Source organism: Aphelocoma coerulescens, chromosome 19 (genome assembly GCF_041296385.1).
Source record: "Aphelocoma coerulescens isolate FSJ_1873_10779 chromosome 19, UR_Acoe_1.0, whole genome shotgun sequence".
NCBI lineage: Eukaryota > Metazoa > Chordata > Aves > Passeriformes > Corvidae > Aphelocoma > Aphelocoma coerulescens.
Window position 1 is genome coordinate 1,306,607 of NC_091032.1, and position 13,811 is coordinate 1,320,417.

Below are 13,811 nucleotides of genomic sequence, written 5' to 3' on the forward strand. Positions count from 1 at the left end.
CCAGAAGTTTACAGAGGTGCCCAGCTGGACACGAACAGACTGGATTTCTCTCTGGCTCTCACTCACCCCACTCTGGGCACTTTCTAAAACAGTTTGGGTGAACCATCCAGTATAACACTTCTCTCCCCACTAGGTACAGACTGGAGTTAGTGACTCAGCTTAGGATGGAGATTTAACTTGAGCTCTGAATGAGTTTGGTTGGGAGTTCTCTCATCCATGTCTCTGCTCAACACCTTCAATTTCAGAAGAATAATATGGTCTTAGAAGATTGTGTGTCAGCTCCTCTGCTCCAATTTTGTTCCTGCATTCTGCAATTGCAGCCAAATCCTGTGCCTGATTCTCTCTGTCAAGTGGTTGTAAAAGCACAAGTAACCATTAAACCAGCAAAAAGTTATAGCTACCCCTGCCAGTGGAACATAAATTAACTCCATTATCCCAGACTGTATTATAAGCAGGTACTGCAGCACTCAGGCTATTTACTAAGATGATATTTAATTATCTCACTGAGAGCTGTGAAGATAAATTCACATCTGTAATTAACACTGACTGTTAATTAACAGAGCCTGTCCCTGTGAGCACAACCTCACAGGGAGGCCTGAGGGGACAGCAGAGGGGAGCAATTTACCATGAGGACCATGACTGCAGTCCATGGAATCATGGAATGGGTTGGGTGGGAAGGGACCTTAGAGATCATCCCATTCCACCCCTGCCACGGGCAGGGACACCTCCCACTGTCCCAGGCTGCTCCCAGCCCCAATGTCCAGCCTGGCCTTGGGCACTGCCAGGGATGCAGGGGCAGCCACAGCTGCTCTGGGCACCCTGTGCCAGGGCCTGCCCACCCTCCCAGGGAACAATTCCTTCCCAATATCCCATCTAAATCTACTCTCCTTCAGTTTGATGCCACTCTCCTTGCCCCTTCCCTCCGTGCCCTTTTTGAAAACCTCTCTCCAGCTCTCTAAGAGCCCTTTCAGGTACTGAACTGCCACAATGAGGTGACCCCCGAGCCTTCTCCTCTCCAGAATCCCTATTTCCTCAGCCTGGCTCCACAGCAGAGGGGCTCCAGCCCTCTGGTCACCTTTGTGACCTCCTCTGGACTCACTCTGACTGCACACATTCTTGATCTGAACTAAACCCGATGCTTCTCAGTTCACATGTACTGGATAAAAGTGAATTTACCTTCTCTTATATTTTGATACCAGTGTGCCTTGCAACCCTGGACATTTGAAGTAGCTAATGTGAATTTTAGGAACTAGGCTTGTATGATAAAACTTCCTGAGCTACTGTAACTTGAACCTAAGTTTTCAAATGATTTCCAAATGATACAGCTGAGAACAAAACACATTCATCTTCACCTTGTCAGCTTGGATACTGTCGAACAGAGCAGAATGGACACACTTCTCTTACGTGCACAAGGACTTGGCTCACAATTAGAATTCATTTCCCAGTAAAATACATAAAAGCAAAGTTCCTTCAGTAAAATACTTTCAGATCTCTAAAAGGTTGGGAGGCAGTTTAAATTCTCATGATGCAAGTGTACTTGAACTTGGTCCTTTCCATTCGACTCTGATCTATTTGCTTTTTTGCATTTCCCACAGGACACAGCACTCCAATTTTCCCTTGATGTCTGCCATTCCTGAAAGCCCAGAGGAAATTATAAGAATAGCCTAATACAGATGAAAAATGAAGCAATCAATAGGCACTAAAATGGAAAATTGCATACATGTATATTATATTAACTACACAGAAATACATCTTCCAGGAGACTGTACAGTAATTGTTGCAAAAATAAATCACACCCAAAAAGGGCTTATTAATGTTATGGGAAATAATGTTGCTTTTAATGTAATTTTTACTGATGGCTTGCTAATTTACTTTTGAGTATGCTCTAATTAGTAGCCTTTGCAGCAATTTAGGTTAAAAAAAGAAAAATCAGAGGCTATGTAGGTCAACACCAACATTGTTTATGATTCTAAAATGGAAATCCTGAGGGATTCTAAGGGCTGCTTTCCCAACAACTGTGGATTCCCAGCTATGCAAACCCTTAATTATGAGAGGAAGGCAGAATGGAGATGCTAATTAATATTTCAGTTCAGTATTGGGAAAGAGGGCAGAATACCCAAGACAGCCTCAACATTTACCAAATGCATTTTGAGCAATTCTTAATTTGGTGTTCTTTTCAGGGCTGTTTGACAGTACCACCACAATGACAAACAATGGAGCACAAGACAAAGGTTATGGCTGTCCCTGTTATTTTCTCATAGATGGAGGAGTAAATCTGGCCATTTATCCCAAGGTTCACATCCTCAGTTTACTTAAGAGAAAGCCTCTGTTGATTCATGAAGCCAAGGAGCCCCTCTTAGCAAACAGAGACACATCCTGCTTTTTCCACCCACAGCTCAGATGTGTGCCTGAGGCCTCAAAACAGCACCCCTGGACGATTCTCAGAGTGACAAATTAATACACCAGATCTTATGAACAATACATTCAGCTGCCTTCAGTCAAAACCAGAACTGTCTAATTTGTCCTTTTAAACACAGCCCAAAGTGACAGTTTGAAGCATTACAGCAAATGTGCACTAATGAAGCAATAGGTTTTTAAGTCTCTACACAGGTATAATATGCTAATGTCAGATAGAAATGTATCATTATGAATAATATTATGCTCTATTCACTTGCTATGTCCTCAAACAGGATGTAATAATCTCTCAAGCTTCCCCTTGTCTATAGATCCTCTTAAGAAGGAGATTAATTTTCATGCTCGTTCACAAGCAAGTCTCAGAGTCTATGCAATGAACGTTATCCAAATACATCCAAAGAATGTCTCTTTTTTAACCCAGGAAGCATCCTCTCCAGAGGCCAAAGAAACCCTTGTGGAGAAGAAAAAAACATGTGCAACTTCCTTATTCTAGGAAGCAGAGCTTCCTAGAATATTTCTCCATATAGACTCCAGAAGGTGAATCTGATGTGTTATAGTAAATTATTATATACACTGGGGATACAGGACATTGATGTGTCTCCGTGGGGATTAAAGAGGAAGCAAAAGAAAATAATGTAGAGTTCTTACTCTTCAATAGCAGATAAACAGCAGCAGAATCATGGAATATCCTGACTAGGAAAGGACCCCCAAGGATTATCCAGTCCAGCTCACGGCCCTGCACAGACACCCCAACAATCCCAGCCTGGGCATCCCTGGGAGCTCCTGGAGCTCTGGCAGCCTCGGGGCCGTGCCCATTCCCTGGGGAGCCTGGGCAGTGCCCAGCACCCTCTGGGGGAAGAACCTTTCCCTGATACCCAACCTAAACTTCCCCTGGCACAGCTCCAGCCGTTGCCTGGGTCCTGTCCCTGTCACAGGGAGCAGAGATCAGAGATCAGAGCTGCCCCTCAGGAGGAAGTGCAGGTTGTAAATTGGCTCTGCTGTGGCTCCACACACCACTGACATTTCAGTAGGTTACTGAAGACATTGGGGGTCATCACCCTTGCTCTCCCCTCAGAGCCTGACATAACTGCAGCTCTCTCATCACAGAATATGCTGCTTTTTAGCCCACATTTGCGCTCTTCTCTCTGTGTACCCGAGCACAAGGATCTGTGTCTATGAGCAGCTCGAACACGAAGCACACATGAACCTCTGACATTACTGAGAGGATCCTTTTTGGAGGAGCCACTCAGGTAAGAGCCAGAGGCTGGTGCAGACCTACATCCAAGCAGCCCCAGCCCCGTGTGCTTTCTGAACTCCACAGACTGCAGGTGTTTGTTCTGCCCTTCTCCCTGCAGTGCTGTGAACAAGTCTATCAAAAGCAAACAGCAGCCCAAGGCCGCTGCGAGGAGCCTCGGCCGTAGCGCAGCGAGGCCATACCCAGCGCCCTGCGTGCAAGCCACAGGAGCTGCTGCAATCTGACAGCAGATAAGGGAGTACAGATGTTAGCCCCATTATTGAATTTACTGCTGGGGACTGTTCAAATGTTACTGTGGTGACTGTGGTACCAAAAAGTCCCATTCAGCAATTAAAGAATCCTATCTCCCTCTTTGTTCACAGCGATTATTCTTTCTTCGTTCTGTTCATTCTTCAACACAGCCAGCTCCTTAGTTTTAACCAGAATGTGTTATATGCTTCAGCAAGGGCTTCTAAAATCAGAAGCCTCTCTTAATCCAATGTGGAAAAGCCTCTTTGATTTTTAACAGAAAAATGAATACTTGGTCTTCCAACTAACAAGACTTCTCATTTAAAAAGAAAAGTGGAGTTAGCAATATGCTCTCTAGAATTTTTCCAATATTTTTAAATGAACATATAAATAACATTTTTAGACTTGAAGATATTTTCTTGTTTCCCAGATTTAGAAAGTTTTTGACAGGAAATAATTTTATCATCTAGTATTAAAACACAGTATCAGGCATCCATTAAAGACCCTGTCTGGAAGCTAAAACAATTTAATTGCCTGGTAACGCCTCTCTTTCCCTATCATGGTGAATTCAGTTTGGCAGGAGAGATTAAACTCATGAATCCTATTAAACTTATCACCTTATTAAACTTATCACCAGCTTGTTTTAATTTCAGAACACACCTCCTTGCTGGAATGGAGATTGCATCGGGTCTGAGGCTAAATGAAAAGGCAAAGTTGCTGTCGTGCAAGCCCTCACTAATCCCAGTGTGGGTTATGGGTTTGGGTGTTCAAAATCTGAGCAAAAATGAGCCACAGAGCTCCTTGGGGCAGCCCCATGTGTTGTTCCCAGGCAGCAAAGCCACCACCAGTAACACAGCAGTGACTCTGTGGGTGGCTTCACACAGGTCAGCCCCAGAACAGCTTCCTCTCCCTGGCATCTTCAAAAGGCTCCGGGAGAGATCCTGTACTGAGCACCAAGGTGGAAACATGGAAAATATAATCATTCCTGGAAAATAGAATCACTGAGGTTGGAAAAGATCTCCAAGGTCTTTGAGTCCACCCTGTGCCCGATGCCCACCTTGTCCCCAGCCCAGAGCACTCAGTGCCACCTCCAGCCCTTCCTTGGGCACCTCCAGGGACGGGGACTCCAAACCTCCCTGGGCAGCCCCTGCCAAGGCCTGAGCACCCTTTCCATGCGGAAATTCCTGCTGATGTCCACCCTGAGCCTCCCCAGCACAGCTTTTGTGCTTGTCCTCTCAGATGGGTTGGAAGAGCAAAACGGAAGTAAAGAACTCCAAAAAACAAGGATTTCTGATGGGAAGGGAAAATTACAAAATCCGATACCCCTGACAAGATAATATTTGATTAAACTGTTCTGTCAGAATAATGTCCTAAATCCCACCTTTTTGCTGAATCACTCACCACAGTCAGGACTTCTTTCTTGCTGAACAGATACAACCAGAGGCTCTTTGTATCCAGGCATGAACATGAGTCTAGACCAGAACTTCAACTTATTTGAGGCTTCCTTCAAGTTAGGAAAAGAGTGAACTCAAGTTTCACACTGATAACAGTAATTACAATAATCTGTGCTTTGATGTTATGACAAAGAACTTGTACCTCAGAACCAACCCCAAGTCAATGTGAAGGCTGGCAGGGCTAATTCTGGAACAGCTGAACCATTCAGTACAATCACTATTTATTAGCATTGCTACACATCCCAGAGTTTCATGGCCCTTTAATTTCCCACACTGTGTCTGGGTTTCAGAAGACAGCAATAGTTTTGTAAAATTGTGGTTAGAAAAACCTCAAAAATTTTGTCAGGTTCCCACTCAGGGATTCAAATACAATTTACAAACAGAAATTTCTTTCTATGAATTTCCTGCAGGTCTGCATCTGAACAGATGTGTGAGGTACCCTTTTACAGAGAGTGGGAAACTAAAGGCCCAGGGCAGTAAAACAATGTGCTCAGAAACAACAGCAGAGCAGGGGATGAGCCCAGGCCTGCAGATGCCTTGGTGTGGGGATCTGATTGGGAACATGTGACACCTTCTGAACCACGAGTTTTCATATAAACCCATGCAAAGGGAGGCTAAGGAGACAGGGAAGATGGGAAAGAAGGAATGACATTTCTCCACCATTTATCTTCTCATAGTTTCCTTGTAGAAAAGTGTTAACAATTCATGTTTATCAACTTCCAATTTCCTCCTCCACTTGTCATACTAAGTGACAACTTGCTTGTTTATTCAAAATTTATGTTAGTTGTTGTGCATTTTCACCTGCTTTGATTCCATTCTCTCTGTCCTCCTCTTAAGAAACAGGAAGGAATAATGGAGGGAGGCAGAGTATTGGGTATTTTGGGTGAGGAAGGGACAGAGGAATTGTCACGTTGTAAATAACAACGCCAATTAAATGTGCAAGTCAGAAACCTCTCAGAAAACAGAAGATGTGAACAGCTCTGTGGAAAATCCTCTCTGTTGGTGAAGTCCTGTGAGGTACCAAGTTTTAGTGTTTCCACAGAACTGGAAGCACTTGTAGTTCTCATGATTCATTTTGTAGAACAATCCCTAGGTCAGAGTCGTGTGAGCAAACCCTCAGTTCCAGATCCATCCTTCAGCCCAGACACCAGGACATGACAGAAGGCTCTCTAACAGCCTCCTCACTGCTTGCAGAACAGCCTGCACCCAAAGCCTGACAGAACTAAACAAGACACCAGGTACACCAGGTTTTCCTGGGCTGTGCCAGCCTCGATCTCTCCTGGCTGAGCCCTGCCCTGCAGAGCAGCTGACAGAGCACGCTGCCCTCTCCAAGCACGAGCACCTGGAACTCTGCCCAGGTCAGACATGCATCTGTAGAACCTCCCACGTTCTCAGGCAGGGAAGGGAAGCCACGAGATGAGTGAGACACATTTCTTGCTGGCTGTGTGCAACTTCTCACCCTCCAGAGGCCTTCCAGCATCACATGCTCCAACTTCCAAGAAAGCTCTCGGCTTTGAGAGCAGAGCCTCAGCTCACAGGGCTGCTTCCCTCCTTACTCCTGTAGACAGGCTCACTCACCTAGGTGGTAAATTATTCATGCTACATGTTCTCAGTCTAGGCCCTGGCATCACATATCGTGTTTAATGTGGCAAAATCAATATATTCTGAAAGCTGTGGTAGCCTGTGGCAAGCTGTGGAATTTGGAATATTTTCTCCAGCTATGTAATTTTGCCAGTTTTGCTCTATTTCAATTAAAAGTAATTTTTGAATAACACACAGTAAATGTTCAGTGATTTCTGAACACCACCACAATAACACCTCCTATTTTAGAGGACAGTGGCCTGCAGGAAGGATTGAGGTGTATTGTACTTAACACTGTAAAGCCAAATATAAATCCATGTTTTATTTACTGGTAATGTGCAAGTTTATAGGAGTATCCAAACCAAAACTTCAAATCAACTATGTTTCCATAGTTTTTAAAACAATTGGAAATGCTTGCTGAAATGTTTAGCAACTCACTGGCATTAAACACTTGAAAAACAATGAAAGCCTCTCTCCTCCAGAAATTAAATTTTAGAAGAGTAAGTTGGCTCGGACCAGCATCAGTGTATCCAGCAGGAGCAGGGCAGTGCCTGTCCCCTGTGCTGGCACTGCCAGGGCACCTCCAGTCCTGTGTCCAGTCCTGAGCCCCTCAGGACAACACAGACCCTGAGGGGCTGGAGTGTGTCCAGGGCAGGGAACGGAGCTGGGAAGGGGCTGGAGCCCCAGGAGAGGCTGAGGGAGCTGGGAAAGGGGCTCAGGCTGGAGCAAAGGAGGCTCAGGGGGGACCTTGTGGCTCTGCACAAGTCCCTGACAGGAGGGGGCAGCCGGGGGGGTCAGGCTCTGCTGCCAGGGAACAGGGACAGGAGGAGAGGGAACGGCCTCAGGCTGGGCCAGGGCGGGTTAGATTTGGATATTGGGAAAAATATCTTCACCAAAAGGTCGGTCAAACATTGGCAGAGGCTGCCCAGGGCAGTGGTGGAGTCACCATCCCTGGAGGGGTTTAACAGCTTTGTGGATGTGGCACTTGGGGACATGGGGCAGTGGTGGCCTTGGCAGGTTTAAGGGAATGGTTGGACTTGAGGATCTTAAAGGTCTCTTCCAACCTAGATGATTTTATTCTATGATTTCCCCTAATTTCTTTGTGACTACACACGTACCAAAGTGAAGTATTTGCAGAATCTGGACTTTCCACAAACAACTTAAACCACCTTCATGCCTCTGTAAGGTGCTGCACGAACCCTTGATACTTACTCTGAACAAGGAGTAAGACATACCTATTTGTACATCTGATGCAAGACTTTTTTTAGTGTTTTGGGGGTTTTTTTTGTTTGCAAGCAGGTTACTATCTTATTAGATTTCTAAATCCTGCAATAGAATACATACAATATCCTGTCCCAGTCCTCTTAATACTTCCATTCCAGCCTAATTTAAAACAACTGTTGTTCCTGGACATTGAGCTAAGAGCAAGGACAAAACCAAGTGCTAATGAACCAGTCTCCAGCTCATCACCAGGAGAGCCCCGGGCTGCTCCAGTGAATCTGAATCTTGTTCCCTTGCCAAGGGCACTCAGAGCATTGACTCTCCCATGACCACCCAGGAGTGGCTGCTCCCCTTTGAGCTGGGATTGCAGCTCTATTATTTAAGGGATGGAAAGGAATGAAATTACAGACTAGTCACTTCTGTGCTCCACTCCTGCCTGAGATTGATTAACACAAAATTCAATTTCATGCTAATCATCCCATGTCCTTGCTACATGTAGTAAGAACAGGTCCTACATGCACAGAGAGCTGCAAAAGCCACCTTCTTTCAGAAATTATTCACTGCAAGGCTCTGCTGCTCCTCGCTGGCAGGCTCATTCTCACCTCCACTGCTGTCTCAGACGCAGCTACTCCAACCTGGCTGCAGCCAGAGCAGAAAGAGAGAATTCCCCCTCCCCCCTGTGGGAGATGATGTCCAAAGGATGGATAATTCACCATCAGGAACAGTCTGTCTTTCATACATTGAGACAAAGTGGTTGAATGCCTAAACTCTAGAAAAGCAAAATCCAGGGCTTATTTTAATTTGGACTGGGTTTATTTCAGAACAAGCATTGAATCAGCTGGGTGCCTGTAACACTGCAAGAAACCAGGGTCTCCTCTGCACAGAGCAGAGGTGGGGGGCAAAGGATGGGGAAGAGGAGATCTGAAGTTCAGCAGGTTGTCAGAAATAGTTCAAAAAGCAAGCACAGCAGCCTCCAAGGCCGGTTACACTTGGGCCCAGGGACAGTTGGGAAGTCACTGGGAAGTTTAGAGATGTTCTTACTCACAGGCCTGGCTGGAGGAGGAAAGCCAGAGACAGAAGGACCCAGGACATGGCAGATTATGGTTGCTGAGCACTGGCCAAGCCAATCCTGCCTCTCTGCAGCCCATGGCTCCTCTGTTCTCCCTCCTTCTCAGAACCTGCAGGTGCTTCATGCTTCCCAACACCTTGATTTCTATTCTCTTCTTTCAGCCAAGGGTTTTTGGACGAGGAACAGCACTGTAATAGCTTGGTCTGCCCAGGACCCTGCTCCTCCTCCCTGCTTTGAGCTGGAGAGGGACCACACACCCATCCCAAAGGGATGCCAACCTCTGCCTGGGCATTCTGGGGAGCAAAAGCTCCATATCAGTTCTCTGGTAGGACCAGAGACAAAGTTCAGAACTCCTACATGGCTGGCACTCAACACTCCCTCAGCAAGCCTTGGCATTTTGATATGTCAGCCTTATCCAAGGAAAAGCACAGAACATCTCTATACCTTTCTGCAAGCTGTCTTTAACTAGAGGTACTTCTAAATTAGTCTTACAGATTATTCCAGTTCTTCCCCTGGAAAGAAAAAAATTAAACAGGTGACACATTTTCCATGAGGCCAAAGCATTCTAAAAAATTATGAGCACGATTCATTTGAACATGTTAATAAACCAAGAGATTTGCTTCAAAGACAGCTGGTGAAAGCAAACCACTCCCAGCAGGTCCCAGTGGCTGCTTTGCACTCTGCCACCAGGATTCTTAGGAGAAGGCCTGAGCAACATGGGAGGGTTTAAATCCTCTTTGTCACACTGCACCAACAGCCATTTCATGCTCTGCTTCTGCCCTGCCTGCTCCTGCTCACCTGAGGGAACAGTGAGAAATGTTTCTTCAACGATTTATTCAATAAAGATCACTATATTAATCAGATAAATCATTCAAGATATTATTTGTCAACTTTCACTGCTCACATTGCAAGGAAGAAATTGAGCTCCCGAGAGTGTTACAGACAAAAAGGTTGTGCCTACAAAAAAGCTTTGCCAAATCTTAAGCAGACCATTATTTAGCAACCCCCATGCCCAAAGAGCTCCTACTGCCCAGAGAAAGGCCAGCACAGAGACAAAATAGAGGTTTGCTCTCCAGCATCAAAATGGGGAGAAAATACATATATTTATCTTAAAGGTCGGTTCAGTCATTGAGGAGTTGCCTAGCAACACTTCCTAGCAACACCACTGCAGGAAAACCACAGAGAGCACTCTCCTACAAGTCAATTAGAAATGGTAATTGGTATGGGAAGATCCCACAGTCCGTTCCAATTACAAACAACAATGTTTTCACCATTGCTATTTTTTTTAATTAGAAGCTTTGTAAATTCATCCCTTGCTCCATTTTGCTCTGCTTTTCTTTACGTCTCCTTTCCAGGTAACAAAACTTTACAGCAGCACAGCAATGTCAACAGCATTAGGAGCAACACCTAAAAAGATAAAACAACCCATTCATCTCCATCTCCAAATCAATGATGGGCTTCTTCTCTTCTGCAAAAGCAGCTCAAGAGACACAGCTGGCTCTTCAGGCCCTTCACTGTCAGAGTCCTACAGCAGCTGTAATTCTGGTGCTGTGCTTCCCAAAGTTCACACAGCCATAGCTGGGGAACTCCTGCTCATCTCTTGGAGCACAATACAATTAGGGGACGTGGTATTGCATCAGCAAATCACTTTTCTGTGCTGCAGCCTGTAAGCAATAGCAGTAGATAAGAATGGCTTGGGCTTTTTAAAAAAAGTAATTAAAGTGCTTGGTAATTTCATGTCATTTAATGCAATGTGTTCCAAAATGAGATTTGAAAACTAAAAAGCCAGGCAAAGCCTTGAGATGAGAATGATCACCTATTTAAAGCCTTTCATACTTGAACCTGTCAATCTCAGCAATGAAATTAAATGAAAAGAAAGAGGAAAGAAGAAAGTGATCCTGTGTGGGCTGGTGGCTGATCAGGGTTTAAACAGTCTCATTCACTGATGTCTCCAATATACAGTAATGACAAAAAATAGACTTCCTGCTGTCAAATGACCATAATTTTCTACTTGTTTACTCTTTCCAGAGCCAAAAAGCTATTCCTACTTAATTGCTTGCAAAAACTATTATATGCTTTCATTAGGGTTTTTCCTACACACCCCTCCTTTATATAACTTGCCACTAATTTGAGGGAGGGAGATGACAGAATCCCAGAAAGGTTTGGGTTGGAAGGGACCTTAAAACTCATCTCATTCCAACCCCTCTGCCATGGGCAGGAACACCTTCCACTAAACCAGGTTGCTCAGGGATGTTTTCTTCAAACTTTGCAGGAGATAAGGTTCACACAGACCTCACCCATAAACCACAAACCTCAAAGAATTAGAGGAGTCCCTTCAGAGTCTTAGATCGTGACCCGTGTCCCCAGCACTGCTGACCTTCATGTGGCCTGGGATGCCCTCCCAATGAAGCACCAGCCACCACAAGCAGGGACTGCCACTGCTCAAAATCCAGTTTGGGAAGGGGAAACAGCTGAGGGTCAAGGCCAGCAGGTACCACAATAAAGGTGCATTAGGCCATGGTTCATTTGCAAAGTAGGCATGGTTTCATTTGCAAAGTTCATTTGCATCCCCAACATTTGCAAAGTTCATTTGCAGAGTTTGAACTCCTGAAGCACTAAGCAAGGAGGCAGAAAGACTGTAAGTCCTCCTCATCTGTTCTCCTGCCTCAGACAGGGTCAGCTGGAACCCCCACCATTCCCAAAAGGTGTTTACCCGATGTGACTGTAGCAGCCACCAGTGATGAAGATGCTGCTACCTCCAAAGACAAATCATTTCAGGGCCTCATTAACTTGGCCATTAACAGATAAGCTTTGTTGTATTTTAAGTCCTTTGATGTTGCTCAAGACTCTCTTAAAAAACCCTAAAATCTAATTCTTTCAAGAGATTTTGCAAGGCACACAAGATACCTGCCAAAACTTAGTTTCTCTTCACAAAGGAATGCCTGCTTTTCCCAGTTCCAAATCCTGATGCACTTGTGCAATTGGAACCTGGCTCTTGACCTTGGGACACAAGGTGGACTGGTGCCCAGGGCTATTTTCTGGTCATCCTCCTACAAAGGACACCCTCAGCTACCAGCATCTCCCACAAGGTACAGCTGCTTGGCAGGGGCTAACTCAGCTGGGAAACAAGTCTGAAAGTATCTGACTTCAAGTTGAGAAGTGACATTACACCTCCAGCAGCATCAGCTTTATGACACCATTAAGAGAAAGCTTATTAGCCTGTGAAGCCCATGTGGTGAATCTGCAGCCCTCTGGCTGACTACAGCTATCTACTTATTTCATGAAGCCCACAGCAAAATTATCCAACAGTAGCAGAAGGGGCAATAACCACAACTGTGTGGTTTAATGTATAGTTTGTCAAAGCTATTTGAATGGTCTGTAAAGCCTTTAGCAAGGAACAGGTTCCCCACACTTGCCTGAGAGCAATAGATTTGGTAATAAGGTGGATAATCAAAAAGCAGCCCTGCCTCCACAGCAAACACATTTTGATGCTTGGATTTATGTGACAGATCCTGCGTCAGTGAGAGCTGGGAGATGGAGCTGCCTGCACCTTCCCTTTCAAGTGAGCACAGCAAAAATACCAGGAGCACACTGAACCTCCAGAGCTGGCTCAGGAGAAAACAAACCAAAGCAGATTAAATGCTGCAACAGCAAAAACATAAATGCAGCAGGTGTGCCCGATCCAAAGAAATGGGTCTGAGACAAGTCCTGCCATTCCCAGGTGAACATGCAGGGAGGGAGGCAGGGATAAACCACCTCTCTCTTTATCCCCCTCAGCCTCTCTGGGGATCAGTGCTCCCCACTCTGGGGCTGGGCTGCCGAGCTGCTCCCCATTCCCCTCACTGTTGCTGCTCAGGGGTGCTGCCCTGCACCTCCGTCTCTCCCAGCTGAGCTCTCCAGGCAGGAATCAGCCCCATGGCACAGATCACTCCAGGGATGAACAGACACAGAGAGGTACCTTGCTCTCTTTTGCCCAAGCACAGCTCCCAAAAATAAAACAAACCACGAAGAGTGAACAAGCAAACCACATCCCCCAGTCTGAGCCACCGACACTCCCTGGACACGGAACCAACTCTACAGCTCCATGTAGTTAGAGGTCAAAAGTTCCCCGCAATGCCACAATTTGGGATTATGTAAATTCTGTGTCGAGATGGCAGGGAGCGATTTCTAGCCTTTTACCCACCCTGCACTACTGAAACTGTGTTTGCTCATCCCTTAAAAGGCCAGAGAAGACTTCACAAAAGAAATGAAAAGGTAAGATTTGAAAGGTAATTTTAGAATTTAAATGCAAAAGTAGTGGTTCTGCCTTCAGCCCTTCAGGACAGAGAGAAAAGCTTTGGTACAGTTAGGTTGGAACCAGCTCAAATCAACTACCAGAAAAAAACAGAAAGGGAAAAAACCAAATCAAGCCACTTTTCTGCATGAAAAGCACTGTCATGCTAAAGGTCCAGAGATCCAAAATTCCCTCCCTCATTGGAACGGCAGGGCAAGTGAAGAGAGATGAGAGCCCCATTTAATGCTGAAAATTTTCAAAGCACCCAGAACGGACACTGCAGGGTCATCCCCCGGCAAGATGAAAGCCATCACA